Source organism: Equus asinus, chromosome 16 (assembly GCF_041296235.1).
Source record: "Equus asinus isolate D_3611 breed Donkey chromosome 16, EquAss-T2T_v2, whole genome shotgun sequence".
NCBI lineage: Eukaryota > Metazoa > Chordata > Mammalia > Perissodactyla > Equidae > Equus > Equus asinus.
The window spans coordinates 44,962,503-44,976,885 of record NC_091805.1 but is presented as its reverse complement, the minus strand read 5'-3'; the positions used below and the strand labels follow the sequence as shown (position 1 = coordinate 44,976,885).

At 46.6% G+C, this 14,383-nt stretch overlaps 1 long non-coding RNA gene across 2 annotated transcripts in view; it reads right to left on the bottom strand.

Annotated features, from left to right (window-relative positions):
- Positions 1-231: 231 nt before the first annotated feature.
- Positions 232-14,383, bottom strand: part of LOC123277539 (uncharacterized) — a 22,216-nt gene continuing 8,064 nt past the window's right edge. Inside the window, exons 2-6 of one of the 2 annotated variants that reach the window (XR_011494906.1) lie at positions 7,140-7,257; positions 6,182-6,357; positions 4,933-4,987; positions 3,025-3,164; positions 232-658 (exon numbers count right to left, since the gene is read on the bottom strand). This is a non-coding gene — a long non-coding RNA (uncharacterized lncRNA). Of the gene's footprint in view, positions 659-2,940; positions 3,165-4,932; positions 4,988-6,181; positions 6,358-7,139; positions 7,258-9,658; positions 9,809-14,383 lie in introns of those variants that run through there. The other variant, XR_011494907.1, reaches the window with a different exon arrangement.

The following is a 14,383-nucleotide window of genomic DNA, read 5'->3' as shown; positions in this document are numbered from 1 at the left end:
GTCCTTATGATATAAACATGGCATTATGTTAAATGAAAAAGCAAGACAGAAACTACCATGATATATGTCTCTGTGTGTGTGTGTGTATATGCATAATATTTATATACACGTGCATGGGGGGGAAGGACACACAAATATGAGGATCACTTTGTGAGCATGGTAAAACTAAAGGTGACCTTTTTTCTATAGTTTTTCCATATTCTAAGTTTTCTTAATGTGATACTTTCTTTTATACTAAATGAAAATGTTTAATGGAGCGTCTACTACAGGTTTACAGAGTAGCATGTAACAGTATTTTTGAAAAAACAGTATATTTTATCTAGAATTGTTCTGGCAGGAGACATGAGACTCCTAAGAAAATGAAGCTGATGATTATTACAAGCAGGTTATTTTTTCTGCTTCAAGAGTTGCATCCTGGTGAAAGGGAAGTGAATACGACATGGAAGTCAAGAGCACAGTGGTCTCAAGTCATGATTTTGCTGGTGCTGGCCCAAAGCTGTGGAGCGTAGAGTCCACGGGCTGCCTGTGCCAGCCTGTGCCTCCTTCCTGGACACAGTGCTCTGGGGGCCAGCATGCCTTGTGGTTCTCCTCCTGATCATCATTCAGCTGCAAGTGAATGTTAAACTCAGGAAACCAGAGCATTCAGTATTTACCAGGCCTAAAAAGAACAAAAAGTATATTTTTGAACAAGTTAATTTTTCTGAGCGTCTTTGGTAAATTAAACATAAAATTATTATGAAGACTAAGTGTGAAAGTACACAGCATACTGCTGTATGCAAAGTAGTATTGATCACATAGTAGTTTTAAAAATTAATTCTGAATCTGCTTGAATATTGCGCAGTGCAGTATAGTAAGTGTCAGTTAAGTCGTCAACCGGAACAACAAAGGATGAAGAAGAGCTAGTAATAGTTGGATAGCCCATCAGAGTTTACAAAGGCCTTTCAAGTATATTCTACCACCTGATTCATGCAAAATCCTAGGGAGGTGGGTGTAATGAAATACCCTTTAGCTGGGCCTTCCTCCTAGCCAGGCATCTCCTCTTCTGTGAGAAGAGCACAGAGCAAGATGGTAGACAGCTCAGTGGCTAGAGCTGAGGATTGTACTGGGTGGAAGTCTGGAAATACAAGGATGGAAGAGGCCGAATCCTGGGTAATCTTGAAGGGTGAATAGTGACCAAGCCAGTCACTCGGGTCCTGCACCAAAATGAGTAAAATGGTCCTGTCCCCAACAATCTAACAATCCTCCTTGGCTTTGGAATTCATAATGTGATTTCTTCACTTGTGGATTTCCTTTCCTAATATGCTTTACTGATTCTAGAATTAAAAGTTTGCATTTCCTGAGCTTACTCTGGCCAGGTCCCAAGAGGAAGTGGCCACCAGCCATTAAGAAGCCAGGAGAGAAACTGGGCTGGGATTAAAAATCACCTGGTGTGCTGACAATCTGTATGCCCGTAATTATCAGGAGAAGGTTTATAATGGTTGTCAGTGATTTATCTTTCTTTCCCTTTCCCCTCATTGCTTTTTTTTTTTTTTTTTTTTTAATTCCCTTGAGGTCAAAAGAAAAGGACTTCTGGATGCTTTTGTGCTGGGCCCTATTTATATATGCTTTTCAGAATGGGAGCTGTAGAGACTTTAACAACCCTTTTCCTTTCTTTGTTTTTTTTCCTGCTTTTTCTCCCCAAAACCCCCAAGTAGAAGTTGTATATTTTAGTTGTGGGTCCTTCTAGCTGTGCTATGTGGGACACCGCCTCACCGTGGCCTAATGAGCAGTGCCATGTCCACGCCCAGGATCCCAACTGGTGAAACCCTGGGCCGCTGCAGTGAAGCATGCCAACTTAACCACTTGGCCACCGGGCCGTCCCCTACCCTTTTCCTTTTAAATTCCGAGGACTATCTTGTTTCTCAAATGCTAAGAATGAGCAAGAACAGGCCTGCAGTTTGGGGTTTCCTGAGCTGGGCACTTTGGGGGCTCCTCAACTTGTACCTGCGCGCCAGCCGCTCCCACCTCTCCCCATTCCTACTGCGCAGACCTCCCCAGTTGCCCAAACGTGGAGATTAAACTGCTTTGCTGTTTCTCCCTTCCAGGCCGTCCTTTTTGTTTTCCCTGCCTTGGCCTTGGTTTCTAACAGCCTCCCTCCCTCTGTTCTCATCACTTCCAATCCAGCTTCAACACTGCTGCCAAAATGACTTTTCTAAAAAGGCCAAATTTCTCAGCTGCTTGTATTGCTTCAAATGAGAGCAATAAAGATAAAAATAATAAAACTCATCTAATCACGTCACTCGTCTGCTTAAAATCTTATATTTGAGGCTAAAGTCCAAACTCCTTAGCCTGACCCACAGGGCCCTTCTCCATCAGCTCCTTATGCTCCTTCAATCTTATCTCTTGCCAGTCCTCAGCCCACACCCTGCCCTCCAGTCCAGCTGAATTTCTTAGTCCTTCAGTGCACTGCCTTGTTTCAGACCTCCCTGCCTTCCTACTTGGTGCCTTGTGCCTGGAACCCCACCCTGCTTTCTCCTTTGCACCAACTCCTGTTCATGCTTTGAAACTTGGTTCACGTGTCCTGTTCCAGGAGGCCTCACCCGATTCCCCAGTTTTTAATTGTCCTTCTGTCTGGAGCGCAGTTACAGTATGAATCTTTGTGTCGAATCCCAGGTCTCTGGCTACAAATTCCAGAAGGCCACTTGCTAACTTGGATCCTTAGGCAAGTTACTGCACCTCTAGGCCTCAGTTTCTACATCTGCAGAAAGGGACTCATAATAGAGCTTACATGATAATGTTACCATGAAGATTAAATAAGGCAACATCTACAAAACCCTTGGCATAGTACCTCACACAGAATAATGTTCAGTTAGCATTAATCATCACTACCTCTGTCATAGTTCTTACCACTATTAAAGGGTAATTTTCAAAATGGTGAATCATGATTCTCATACAGATATCAAATGAAGATATATTTATTAGCTCATTAATTAAGGAGGAAACCAGTAAGATTTTACAACTGTTTCAAATGAGAATTGGACTTACGGAGATTTATTCTCTACTAAACACAATTCACTTGCGTCACCATGGAACAGGAACACTTTGCGTTACACATCAGACAGGAAACATCCACACCATCGGCCTCCACAGGTTACCTTCTACCTCCGGGGAGGTGTAAGACAGCCCTACGAAGACAAGCCCGTGTGCAGATCCCCACAGAGTCAGATAGCCCAGCGGCCTAGATAGCTCGGCATTCCATGGAAGGAACACTCAGTACTCCTTTGCCCACTTTAAGGTCTTTCACAATTTTTCCTAGCACCACAGTGCACCGTACTCATTTGTTTGCTTTTCTAAATCCCTACCAGACTCTGAGCTTCTTGCGATGGGGAAACAACACAAAAAGTGAGAGATCCCTTTTGATTTATGGGCTCTGGAAGTTTCTGCAGGAGGGGACATGAGGTAGAGACAAGGGAGGCAACACTGCTCTTGGAGGAGGGCATCCAGAGAGAGCTGTGGGGCCACGGAAGAACCAGCTGGTGAGCATGTGGGAAACAGTGTGCCAGGCCCTGGGCGGGGCGAGGAAGATAAAAAGATGAATGAGGCCTGGTCTCTGTTTTCAAGAAGCTCTCAGACAGTTGGGGCAATAAAAGAAAATCAGTGTTTAAAACACTGTAATGAGGGCCCTAAAAGTCCCGAAGTCGAACTTGAGGAACTCGAGTGAATTGAGGGCAGAGTGCTTCCCAAGCCCAGGTCTGATGAAGGGCCTAAGACAGAGGAGATGCCTGGAGCCTCTGGGCCGCCTCGGAGGCATGAAGGAGAGGACTTGTGTTCTACAGGCGCTGTCAGGCTCCCTCCCCTTCCCACCTATGGGCTGGACTTGGTTGGCAGATGGTGGCAGTGAAGAATTAATGACCCAGTTCCCTCAAGTCTCTGGGAATAGAAGTCCTCACTAGAGGCAGGAGCAACCCTGCAGCATTCCCAGAGTCTCACGTAGGGAACTGGCACACACACAGTCTGCGAAGAAAATGGTGTTCACTTGCCGAAAGGCAATATGTTGGAAAGGGGGACCAGTCAACAAGGAAACTCAGGAAGCTATGCCCTCCCCTGGAAGGTAAGCTCTGTGAGGCAGAGATTGTGATAGCACTCATTGGGTGAATATATAAATGAATGAGTGAATGAACGGAAACTCGAGAAGGAGGATGTGTCCAGGGAGAGGCGACTGGCCCACTGGCTGCGCTGCTTGGTCCCCTCAGCTGTAGTCAGCCAAAGACTGGTGTCCTTTAAATACCTGAAGCACTTTTCTCCTCACTAGACAACCCTTGGCCTCCCCTATATTTAGCTGCCTAATGGGAAAGAACATGCTCAGCATGCTGGCAGGAACATCCAATCTGAGCGCCTGCCATACTCTCCCTATGAAGTCTGGTACATGCGTGAGCTCAGATGCGTGTCAGGCTCCCCGGCTCCATTCAAGCCTGACATATTGACAAGACCAAACCACTGTAAGTTCACCAAGCTGGTGCCACCCAAGTTGGCCTCCTGGCTCATGGGCCTGGTGACACCTCCACCTCACCATCACCTCTTTTTGACTTTACACCCATCACTGAAGTGTTTCTCCAAACCCTGCTGATCTGCTCCACCATGGGAGGTGACTGACGTGGTACCCAGACAGCTTGGCTCTCTCAGCAGCCTCCCTGCCCCACACACGCCATCGGGGTCAGCCCCAGCCTCTGGGACAGTCCCCAGGAACCTGAGCTGCTTGTGCTTCCTGGAGAAGAACAGACACCTTGGGAACCTGCTCAGGCCCTGCCGTAGGAGTCGCCCAGCCCTCTGCCCGAAAGCTCGCTGAGCCTCCTCCCACACCTGGCAACATCAAGACCTGTTCACGGAGACAAGATGGCGGGGTGGGCTCTGGGCTCAGAAAGACCTGGCTCAGAGCCTGACTCTACCACTCACTGGTTGTGTGGCTCTGGGAAGGTCACTTCACTTCTCTGTGCCTCAGTTTCCTCATCTGTAAAATAAGGATAATAATAGTTGTATTGGCCAGAGTTCAGTGCAGGAAATAGGAACCACTGGAGGTATTTTGAGCACAAAGCAACTTGATACAGAGGATTGGGTGCTTATGGGATGGAGTGGCTGGATGCGGGGAGAGGAGAAGGTAAGGCTGGGTCTCTAAAGGATGTGCTCCTTTGGCCTGGGCAGAAAAGGAAGGTGGGCATCTGGAGGTTGCCACTGGTACTATGAGTCCTGGGGTACGCTGACAGGGCTGTGACCCAGGTAGCAGGCAGGGCCTCCAAGGCTGCTGCCAGGGCTGAGGACGGCACGCTGGACACGCTGCAGGAAAAAATGCACGTCTGCAGGAAAAATGCACGTCGCCAGAGGGAGCAGCCAAAGTAGCAGGAAGGTGGCCTCTGGCTCCCTCCCACCTTCCAAATCCCATGTGAGGGTCTGTGGTTGGATCAGGCACCCGCCACTCTCGAAGGGCTGAGAAACGCAGCATTAGCTTTCTGCCTCCAAAGGACAGGAAATAGGTGGGAACGGATCCCAAGTGCTACTCAGCCCCCTGAGGATTACCTATATCCGTGCCTGGAGGGCACTCACAGTCCTGGCACCCCGCACGTGTGCATGCACGTGGGCTCTGGGGAACGTTACAGTGGTCATCACTACATGCCTGCCACGTGCCAGTGCCAGGCTAGGCCCTGGGAGACACAACAGTGAACAAGAAAGGGCCCTCCCCTGAAGAAGTGCTGAGACGCCCGGGGTGGAGCGGGTTGGGGGGGGGGGGTGGAGCATGAACAAGAATCATAAAGGAGAGTGGTCAGTGCAAAAGTGAGTCATAAGAGCACAGAGAGGGGCCCCCTGGCCAGTCCGGGGGAGGGGAGGGAGGTCATTGCCAGTTTCCAGTATGGGTGGAGTCTAATCTGAGGCTTGAATGGAGAACTAGAAATTAACCAAATGGAGCAGGAGTAAACAAGGGGGTATGTGTGTGTGACAAGGCTGAGTTCCACCTTGAGGGAGCACATACACATAGAAAACCAGGAGGAGGGAGGGTGCTTGGCATTGTCCACGAGAGGACAGTTCAGTGTGACCAGTGCTTAAAGAGATGGGTGGGGGTGGTGGGTAAGAAATGAAGCTGGAGAGGAAAGCAGGGGCAGGGAGAGCCCCCGGGGACTTTACGCCTCAGTGTGAAGAATTTGAGCTTTACCCTGTGGGCAACGGGGAGCCACAGGAGCTGTTTAAGCAGAGGGAAGGATCATCACCATTCCAGTTTCAGAAATGTCACTTTGATGTGGTCTGTGCAATAGCCTGGAAGAAGGCAGGACTACGAGTGAAGATTCCAGCCATGGTGTTTCAGCAGTCCAGGCTGCAAATGATGGCTGCCTGGAAGAGGACACGGGAAGAGGCAGAGCTGAGTGAAGGGAGTTTAGGAGGAGGCAGAGTGAAGAGGAGGGGTGGGAGTGGGAGCAGGGAGGAACCCGCGGTGGCTGCCAGTTTCAACAGGAGGCACACCCAGAAGGGTGGGAACTCTATCTACTCCTAGCACTTGTTCCGGGGTGGTGCCCACCCTCAGGCTCCCGGCCGCCAACTGAGTTCACTAAAAGCCCCTGCCCTCCCATCAACCTTGTGGCCCACTGGTTGGCAGTGGCAAACCAGTTCCACCAACATTTACTAAGCAGCTGTTATGTGTCAGGAACCAGGGGGGCTTCTCCCTGCCTCACCTAGGGGAGTTTCAACCAGATGACTGAGAGGTTCCAGAGCAGGGAGGGGAGGCTGAGGGTCGGCAGAGAGAAGGGAAATGCTGTGGACACATAGCCTCTGTTCAGGCCCTCTCTCTTCCCCCAGCACCGGAGGAACCTCACCCCTGACCTCTCACCCCCATGACAGGAAAGGTACAAGGGACATCTGCAGGGCCTTAGACAAAGCCCCTGGGCCCCCACCTCTACTGGAACAGGCAGCCACCCTGGTCTCTTTCCATTCTGCAAGTTCTGTGCTCCCTCTGCTGTGAGATCTAGGATGAAGGGGGAGAGCTGCCTGCATGCTGACCCACAGGACTTGCCACCTGCATCCAAGAGATTCACTCCATGGAATTGAGGCGTTTTCCCAGAGGCTCTCGTGCACAGGGAGACAGAACCCACCACTGCCTGGGGAATATAATTTCTTACCAGTTCACTATCGCAGGAGTGCAGGTGAATTATAGGATTGCTGTCCTCTGAGCCTAGAAGAGAGGCCTGCTTTATAGAAAGGTGAGAGGCCTGGAGCCGTCCTACGGGGGTCTGGGCACTGGAAGATGATAGTAACAGCATTTACTATTGATTGAGCACTTTACATTCCTAATTTCTAAATCTTCATGATTCTGCAAGGTAATTATTGCTCCCTTTTTGCAAATGGTAAAACTGAAGTTCAGTTAGGTTAAGTAATTTGCTCATTTAAAGTCACATGGCTACTAGGTGACTGAGCTGTAATTTTAACCAACCCAGGCCTGATACCAATGCCACCTTCTTTTTTTCTTTCTTTCTTTTTTTTGGTGAGGAAGATTAGCCCTGAGCTAAGATCCATTACCAATCTTCCTCTTTTTGCTTGAGGAAGATTGTCACTGAGCTAACACCTGTGCCAGTCTTCCTCTATTTTCTATGTGGGACACCACCACAGCATGGCTTGATGAGCAGTGTGTAGGTCCACACCCAGGATCCAAACCTGTGAACCCTGGGCTGCTGAAGCAGAGTGGCCGAATTTAACCACTACACCACCAGGTCATATGCCACCTTCTTGATGACTACATGGTCACTTAGCCTTGCTCCCTGGACACCCTGCTCCCTGCCAGCTCCTACTCCCTGGAGAAGTCACTTCCCAGAAGGATGCTGTTCTCTTGGTTATTTGGCTGGACCGGGCTGCTGAGGGGAAGGTCTGCTGGGGAAAAGTCTGGACAAAGACAGAAGGATCAACTGGAGCCCTGTGAGTTTTGGTTCTGCTCTCCCATTTCCAGCTACTGCAGCATCTTGCTCTTGTCCCCAACATGCTTCAAGACCCCAGGACTCCTGGGGCTTACTATTTCTCCTCTTAGTCTGGCTCTGAGAAGCCTCAGAATTTCCTCTTCCTCCTGCTCTGGGACACTGTCCAGGGCCGTAGCCTACTGGCCTGAGGCCCCCACCCTGCTTTAATTTCCACCAACTCTAATGCTCCCAAATCCCGGCTGAGACGCCAGACCAGGGTACAGCCTCACAGCTTATTCACGTGCACCAGCTGCCCAGAGACCATGGCGGGAGGGGGAGAAGCCTCTAGCCCCTGGTAGCTGTCCCCTGTAGGAGGAAAAATAACTTGCCTCTACACTTCTGAGTTCTTGGCTAAGAGCACCCTAATAAAAGACAGAATAATGAGAAAAACAAACATTCGTTTGTTCCTATGTATACCTCGTGTATATATGGGAGGCACCCAGGGAAAAATGAGTTAACTCTCCCAGGTGGCCTGAGCTAGCAGTTTAAATACCATCTTCAGCTAAAGACAAAAGAAAGAAAGGTGGGGGGTGGGGAGGTCAGTTGTGGGAGGTGACCATGAAAAAGCAGGGTAAACGGGTAAGTTTGTTAGGCAGATTTAAGTCTCTGCCTTTGTGGGAGATAAGATTCTCCTGTGATTTAGTCATCTTCTCTTCCTAGTTCAGAGAGGGAGACACTCAGACAAATGGAGATTTCCTTTATAAATGTAAATTTCCCTTTCTTTTCTTTTTCTTTTCTTTTTTTTTTTTGAGGAAGATTAGCCCTGAGCTAACTGCTGCCAATCATCCTCATTATGCTGAGTAAGACTGGCCCTGAGCTAACATCCGTGCCCATCTTCCTTTACTTTATATGTGGGATGCCTGCCACAGCATGGTGTGCCAAGCGGTGCCATGTCCTCACCCGGGATCCAAACGGGCAAACCCCAGGCCTCTGAAGCTGAACGTGCAAACTTAACCTCTGCGCCACCCGGCGGGCCCCTAAATTTCCCTTTCAGAAGAGTAATTTCTACTCTGTTTTCAGAGCTTCTCTCATGTCTGTTGCTTCGCAAAATAATCAGCTCAAAATAATCCTTATGCCCAGAAGGCATATTCGGGGAAGCGTATTCTGCTACCCTTCACCTCCCTCCCCAAACCTGGGCTCTCTGCCACTGCCCTAGGCAGCTTTCAGGAGAAAAAAAATGTCCTGGTCTAAAGTGAGACCAGTGTTGTTTCTTGGGTCACAAGACCTTTATGGGCTATGCCCCTGGGCACATCTTGGTGACACCAGGTTCTGGAGCAGCAGGACAGGGCAGCCTCCAGGGCCTGGCAGCTGCAGTGGCATCCTAGCCTTTGCTCGGTAATGAGCAACCACTAGCAGGCTTGAGGGTCTGAAGGCCCCAGCCAGCAGCCAGGCTGAAGGCCAAGGCTTAGCCCTCCTCTTTCAGATGCGGACCCCTCTGATGGGGAAAGCCGGCTGAATCCACCTGGGCTGGATCTTGCTTCATCTTGCTTCAGGTTCCCCTCCTTGTTAGTACCAGCCCCAGCCCTGGGGAAGCAGGAGCTACTCCTCCCCACGCCCCCTCCCACCCTCCACTATATCCCTGGAGAAACCCATATACTTATAGACAGTCACTCCCAACACAGCTGACGCATGCCACACACACCTCAATAAACAAACATTCCCTCCTCCCCACGCAGGCAGCCCTGACATACATATGCATGAATTCCTCAGGACCTGAAAGCCAGCTGTGTTTCCAGTTGCCAGAGGGACCTAAAACAGACCTCTTCAAGGTTTGGACACACGAGAAACCTGGAGAGAGGGGCCATTCTGCGGGCAGTCAGGACCCCTCCTTCCTGCTGTCCCAGCGGAAGGCCCCCTCCGGGTCTTCCCTCCGTTCCAGCCAACCCCTCTTCTCCCCCTTCTTCCCCCCCCCTTCGGGCCCCCCCCCCCAACCCCGGCTGGATGTGGCAGTGTGGGGCGCCCTCATGCGGGCCACAGCGGCCCTGCAGCCTCGCCGCCGGCATCCCAGGCTGCCCTCCTCCCCCTGCACCCACGCCTCCCTTCCTCCCGGAGCCCTGGGCCGTGCTGTCCCACGGGGGTCACGGCTGTGCCACAGCCCTCGCTTACTACTCCAACTGTCCTGCCTCCAACCCAGATTCCCTAATTTTACCTCTGAATATTTTCTCATTTATATTTTAAAATATAATGTTCCATGCATGCAAATAGACAATTTAACAAAATGTTAATCATCCGCGAGCCTGCCCCCCACCACCTCCGCAGGAGAGCTGAAACATCACTTAGTAACTTGCATCTTCCTTTGTGTTCCTCTTCAGCCACTCCCTCCTGTCTCTCCCAAGAGGTAACCACTGTCTTAAACTTGTGTTTTCTCTTGTGGTATTAAATACATTCAGAATGTTGTACAAACATCACCTCTGTCCATCTTCATAATTCTTTTCATCTTGTGAAACTGAAATGTTATGCCCATTAAACAGCAACTCCCTATACCCCCTTCCCCAGTCCTGGCAACGGCCATGCTACTTTCTGTCTCTATGAATTTAACTACTCTTAGTATCTTATATAAGTGAAATCTTGAAGGTTTTGTCTTCCTGTGACTGGCTTATTTCACTTAACATAATGTCCTCAAGGTTATCCATGTTGTGTCTTGTGTCAAAATTTCCTTCTTTTTTAAGGCTGAATGATATTCCATTGTCTGTATATACTACATTTTGCTTATCCATTCATTCCCAATGGATCTTGGGTTGCTTCCAAGTTTTAGCTACTGTGAATAATGTTTCTATGAACATGGGTGGACAAATATCTCTTTGAGACCATGCTTTCAATTCTTTTTGGTATATACACAGAAGTGAAATTGCTGGGTCATATGGTACTTCTATTTTTAATTTTTTGAGGAACCACCATACTGTTTTTCATGGCAGCTATACCATTTTACATTCCCACTAACAGTGCACAAGGGTTTCAATTTCTCCACATCCTCGCCAACACTTGCTGTTTTCTGTTTTTTTGGTAATAGCCATCCTAAAAGATGTGAGGTAGTATCTCACTGTAGGTTTTTTTTTTATAAAGATTGGCCCTCAGCTAACATCTGTTGCCAATTTTTTTTTCTTCTTCTCCCCACAGCCCCCCAGTACATAGTTGTATATTCTAGTTGTAAGTCCTCCTGGTCCTGCTATGTGGGGTGCGACCTCAGCATGGCCTGATGAGTGGTGCTAGGTTTGCACCCAGGATCCAAACCAGTGAAACCACTTGGCCATGGGGCCAGCCCCTCACTATAGTTTTGATTTGCATTTTCCTAATGGTTAGTGATGTTGAGCATCTTTTCATATGCTTATTGGCCATTTTTATATCTTCTTTAGAGAAACGTCTATTCAACTCCTTTGCCCATTTTTGGATCAGGTTGTTTGTTTTTTGTTGTTAAGTTTTAGGAGTTCTCTGTATATTCTGGTTAGTGATCTCTTTTCAGTTGTATGATTTGTAAATATTTTCTTGAATTCTGTGGGTTGCCTTTTTACTCTATGGATAATGTCTTCTTTTTTTTTTTTTTTGAGGAAGACTGGCCCTGAGCTAACATCTGTCCCCACCTCCCTCTACTTTATATGTGGGACACCTGCTGCAGCATGGCTTACAAGCAGTGCGTATGTCCACACCCAGGATCCAAAGCAGTGAACCCCAGGCCGCTGAAGTGGAACATGTGAGCTTAACTGCTGCGCCACTGGGCCGGCCCCCCTGGATACTATCTTTTGATGCACCAACTTTTAAAATTTTCATGAAGTCCAACTTATCTATTTTTTCTTTTGTTACCTTTACCTTTGGTGTCATATCCAAGAAATCATTGCCAAATCCAATGTTGTGAAGCTTTTGTCCTGTTTTCTTCTAAGAGTTTTATTGTTTTAGTTCTTACATTTAGGTCTTTGATCCGCTTTTGAGTTAACTTTTGTATGTGGTGTTAGGTAAGGGTCAATTACATTCCTTGTATGTGGATATACAGTTTTCCTAGCACCATTCGTTGAAAAGATTGTCCTTTCTCCCACTGAATGGTCTTGGCATCCTTGTTAAGAATCGCTTGACCATATACACAAGGGTTTATTTCTAGCGTATGCTGTTCCATCCGTCTATATGCTTGTCTTTATGCCAATACTACATTGTTTTGATTGCAGTAGTTTTGTAGGAAGTTTTCGAGTCAGGAAGTGTGAATCCCCTCACTTTGTTCTTTTTCAAGATTGTTTTAGCTATTCAGGGTCCCTTGAGATTCCATGTGAATTTTGGGATGGGTTTTTCTACTTCTGCAAGAAACATCATTGCGGTTTGATAGGGATTGTACTGCATCTACAGATTGCTTTGAATACTATTGACATTTTAACAATATTAAGTCTTCTAATCTATGAACATAGGATGTGTTTCCGCTTATTTGTCTTTAATTTCTTTCAGCAATGTGTTGTAGTTTTCATTGTATAAAACTTTTATCTCCTTAAGTTAATTCTTGAATATTTTATTCTTTTTGATGTGATTGTAAATGAAATTGTTTTCATAATTTCCTCTTCAGATTGTTCATTGTTAATGTATCGAAATGCAACTGATTTTTGTGTGTTGACCTTGTATCCTGTTACTTGGCTGAATTCATTTATTAGTTCAAATAGGTTTTTTTGTGTGTCTATGGAGTCTCTAGGGTTTTCTACATATAAGGTCACATCATCTGCAAATGATAATTTTACTTCATTCTTTCCAATTTGGATGCCTTTTATTTACTTATTTTTCTTCCCTAGTTGCTTTGGCTAGAATCCCCAGTAATATATTGAATAGAAGTTGTGAAAGCAGGCATCCTTGTACGTTCCTGATCTTAGAGAAAAAGCATCCTTTCACCATTGAGTATGAGGTTTGGCTGTGGATTTTTCATATACGGCTTTTTTATGTTGAGGTAGTATCCTTCTATTCCTAGTTTTTGGAGTGTTGTTGTTTTTTAACATGAAGAGGAGTTGAATTTTGTTAAATGCTTTTTCTGCATCAATTGAGATGATCATATGGGGTTTTTTTCCCCTACATTCTGTTAAAGTGGTATATTACATTGATTGATTTTCTTATGTTTAGCCATTCTTGCATTCCAGGAATAAATCCTACTTGGTCATTGTGTATAATCCTTTTAATATGCATCTAAATTTGGTTTGCTAGTATTTTGTTGAGGATTTTTGCATCAATGTTCATAAGGGATATTAGTCTGTAGATTTCTTTTCTTGTAGTGTTTTTGTCTGGTTTTAGTATCAGGGTAATACTGGCCTCAGAGAATGAGTTAGGAAGTGTTCCTTCCTATTCAGCTTTTTGGAAAAAGTTTGAAAAGAATTGGTCTTAGTTCTTTTTTAAATGTTGGTAGAATTCACCAGTGAAGCCATCACATCCAGGGTTTTTCTTTGTCAGGAGATGTTTGATTACTAATTCAAACTTCTTATTAGTTATGGGTCTATTCAGATTGTCTGTTTCTTCATGATTTAGTCTTGGTAGGTTTGCTGTTTCTAGGAATTTGTCCATTTCATCTAGATTATCCAACTCATTGGCATACAATTGTTTATAGTACTCTCTTATAATCATTTTTCATTTCTGTAGCATTGGTAGTAATGTCCCCACTTTCATTTCTTATTTCAGTAATCTCAGTCTTCTCTCTTTTTTTCTTAGGCCATCTAGTTAAAAGTTTGTCAATTTTGTTGATCTTTTCAAAGAACTAGCTTTTGGTTTCACTGATTTTCTGTATTGTTTTTCTACACTCTATATCATTTATCTATGCTCTAATCTTTATTATTTCCTTGCTTCTGCTAGCTTTGGGATTAGTTTGTTCTCTTTTTTCTAGTTCCTCAAGGGATAAAGTTAGCTTGTTGATGTGAGAGCTTTCTTGTGGTTTTTTCTGAGGAAGATTAGCCCTGAGCTAACTACTGCCAATCTTCCTCTTTTTGCTGAAGAAGACTGACCCTGAGCTAACATCCATGCACATTTTCCTCTATTTTTATATGTGGGATGCCTACCACAGCATGGCTTTTTGCCAATCGGTGCCATGTCTGCACCCAGGATCCAAACTGGCAAACCACGGGCCGCTGAGAAGCAGAATGTGCAAACTTAATCACTGCACTACTGGGCTGGCCCTGGCTTTTTTTTTTCTTTTTTGAGGAAGATTAGCCCTGAGCTAACTGCTGCCAATCCTCCTCTTTTTGCTGAGGAAGACTGGCCCTGAGCTAACATCCATGCCCATCTTCCTCTACTTTATATGTGGGCTGCCTGCCACAGCATGGCTTGCCAAGCGGCGCCATGTCCGCACCCGGGATCCGAACCGGTGAACCCGGACCACGGAAGTGGAACGTGTGCACTTAACCGCTGCACCACCGGGCAGGCCCCGCTCCAGAATTTCTTTTTGGTTTCTTTTTATGGTCTCTATCTCT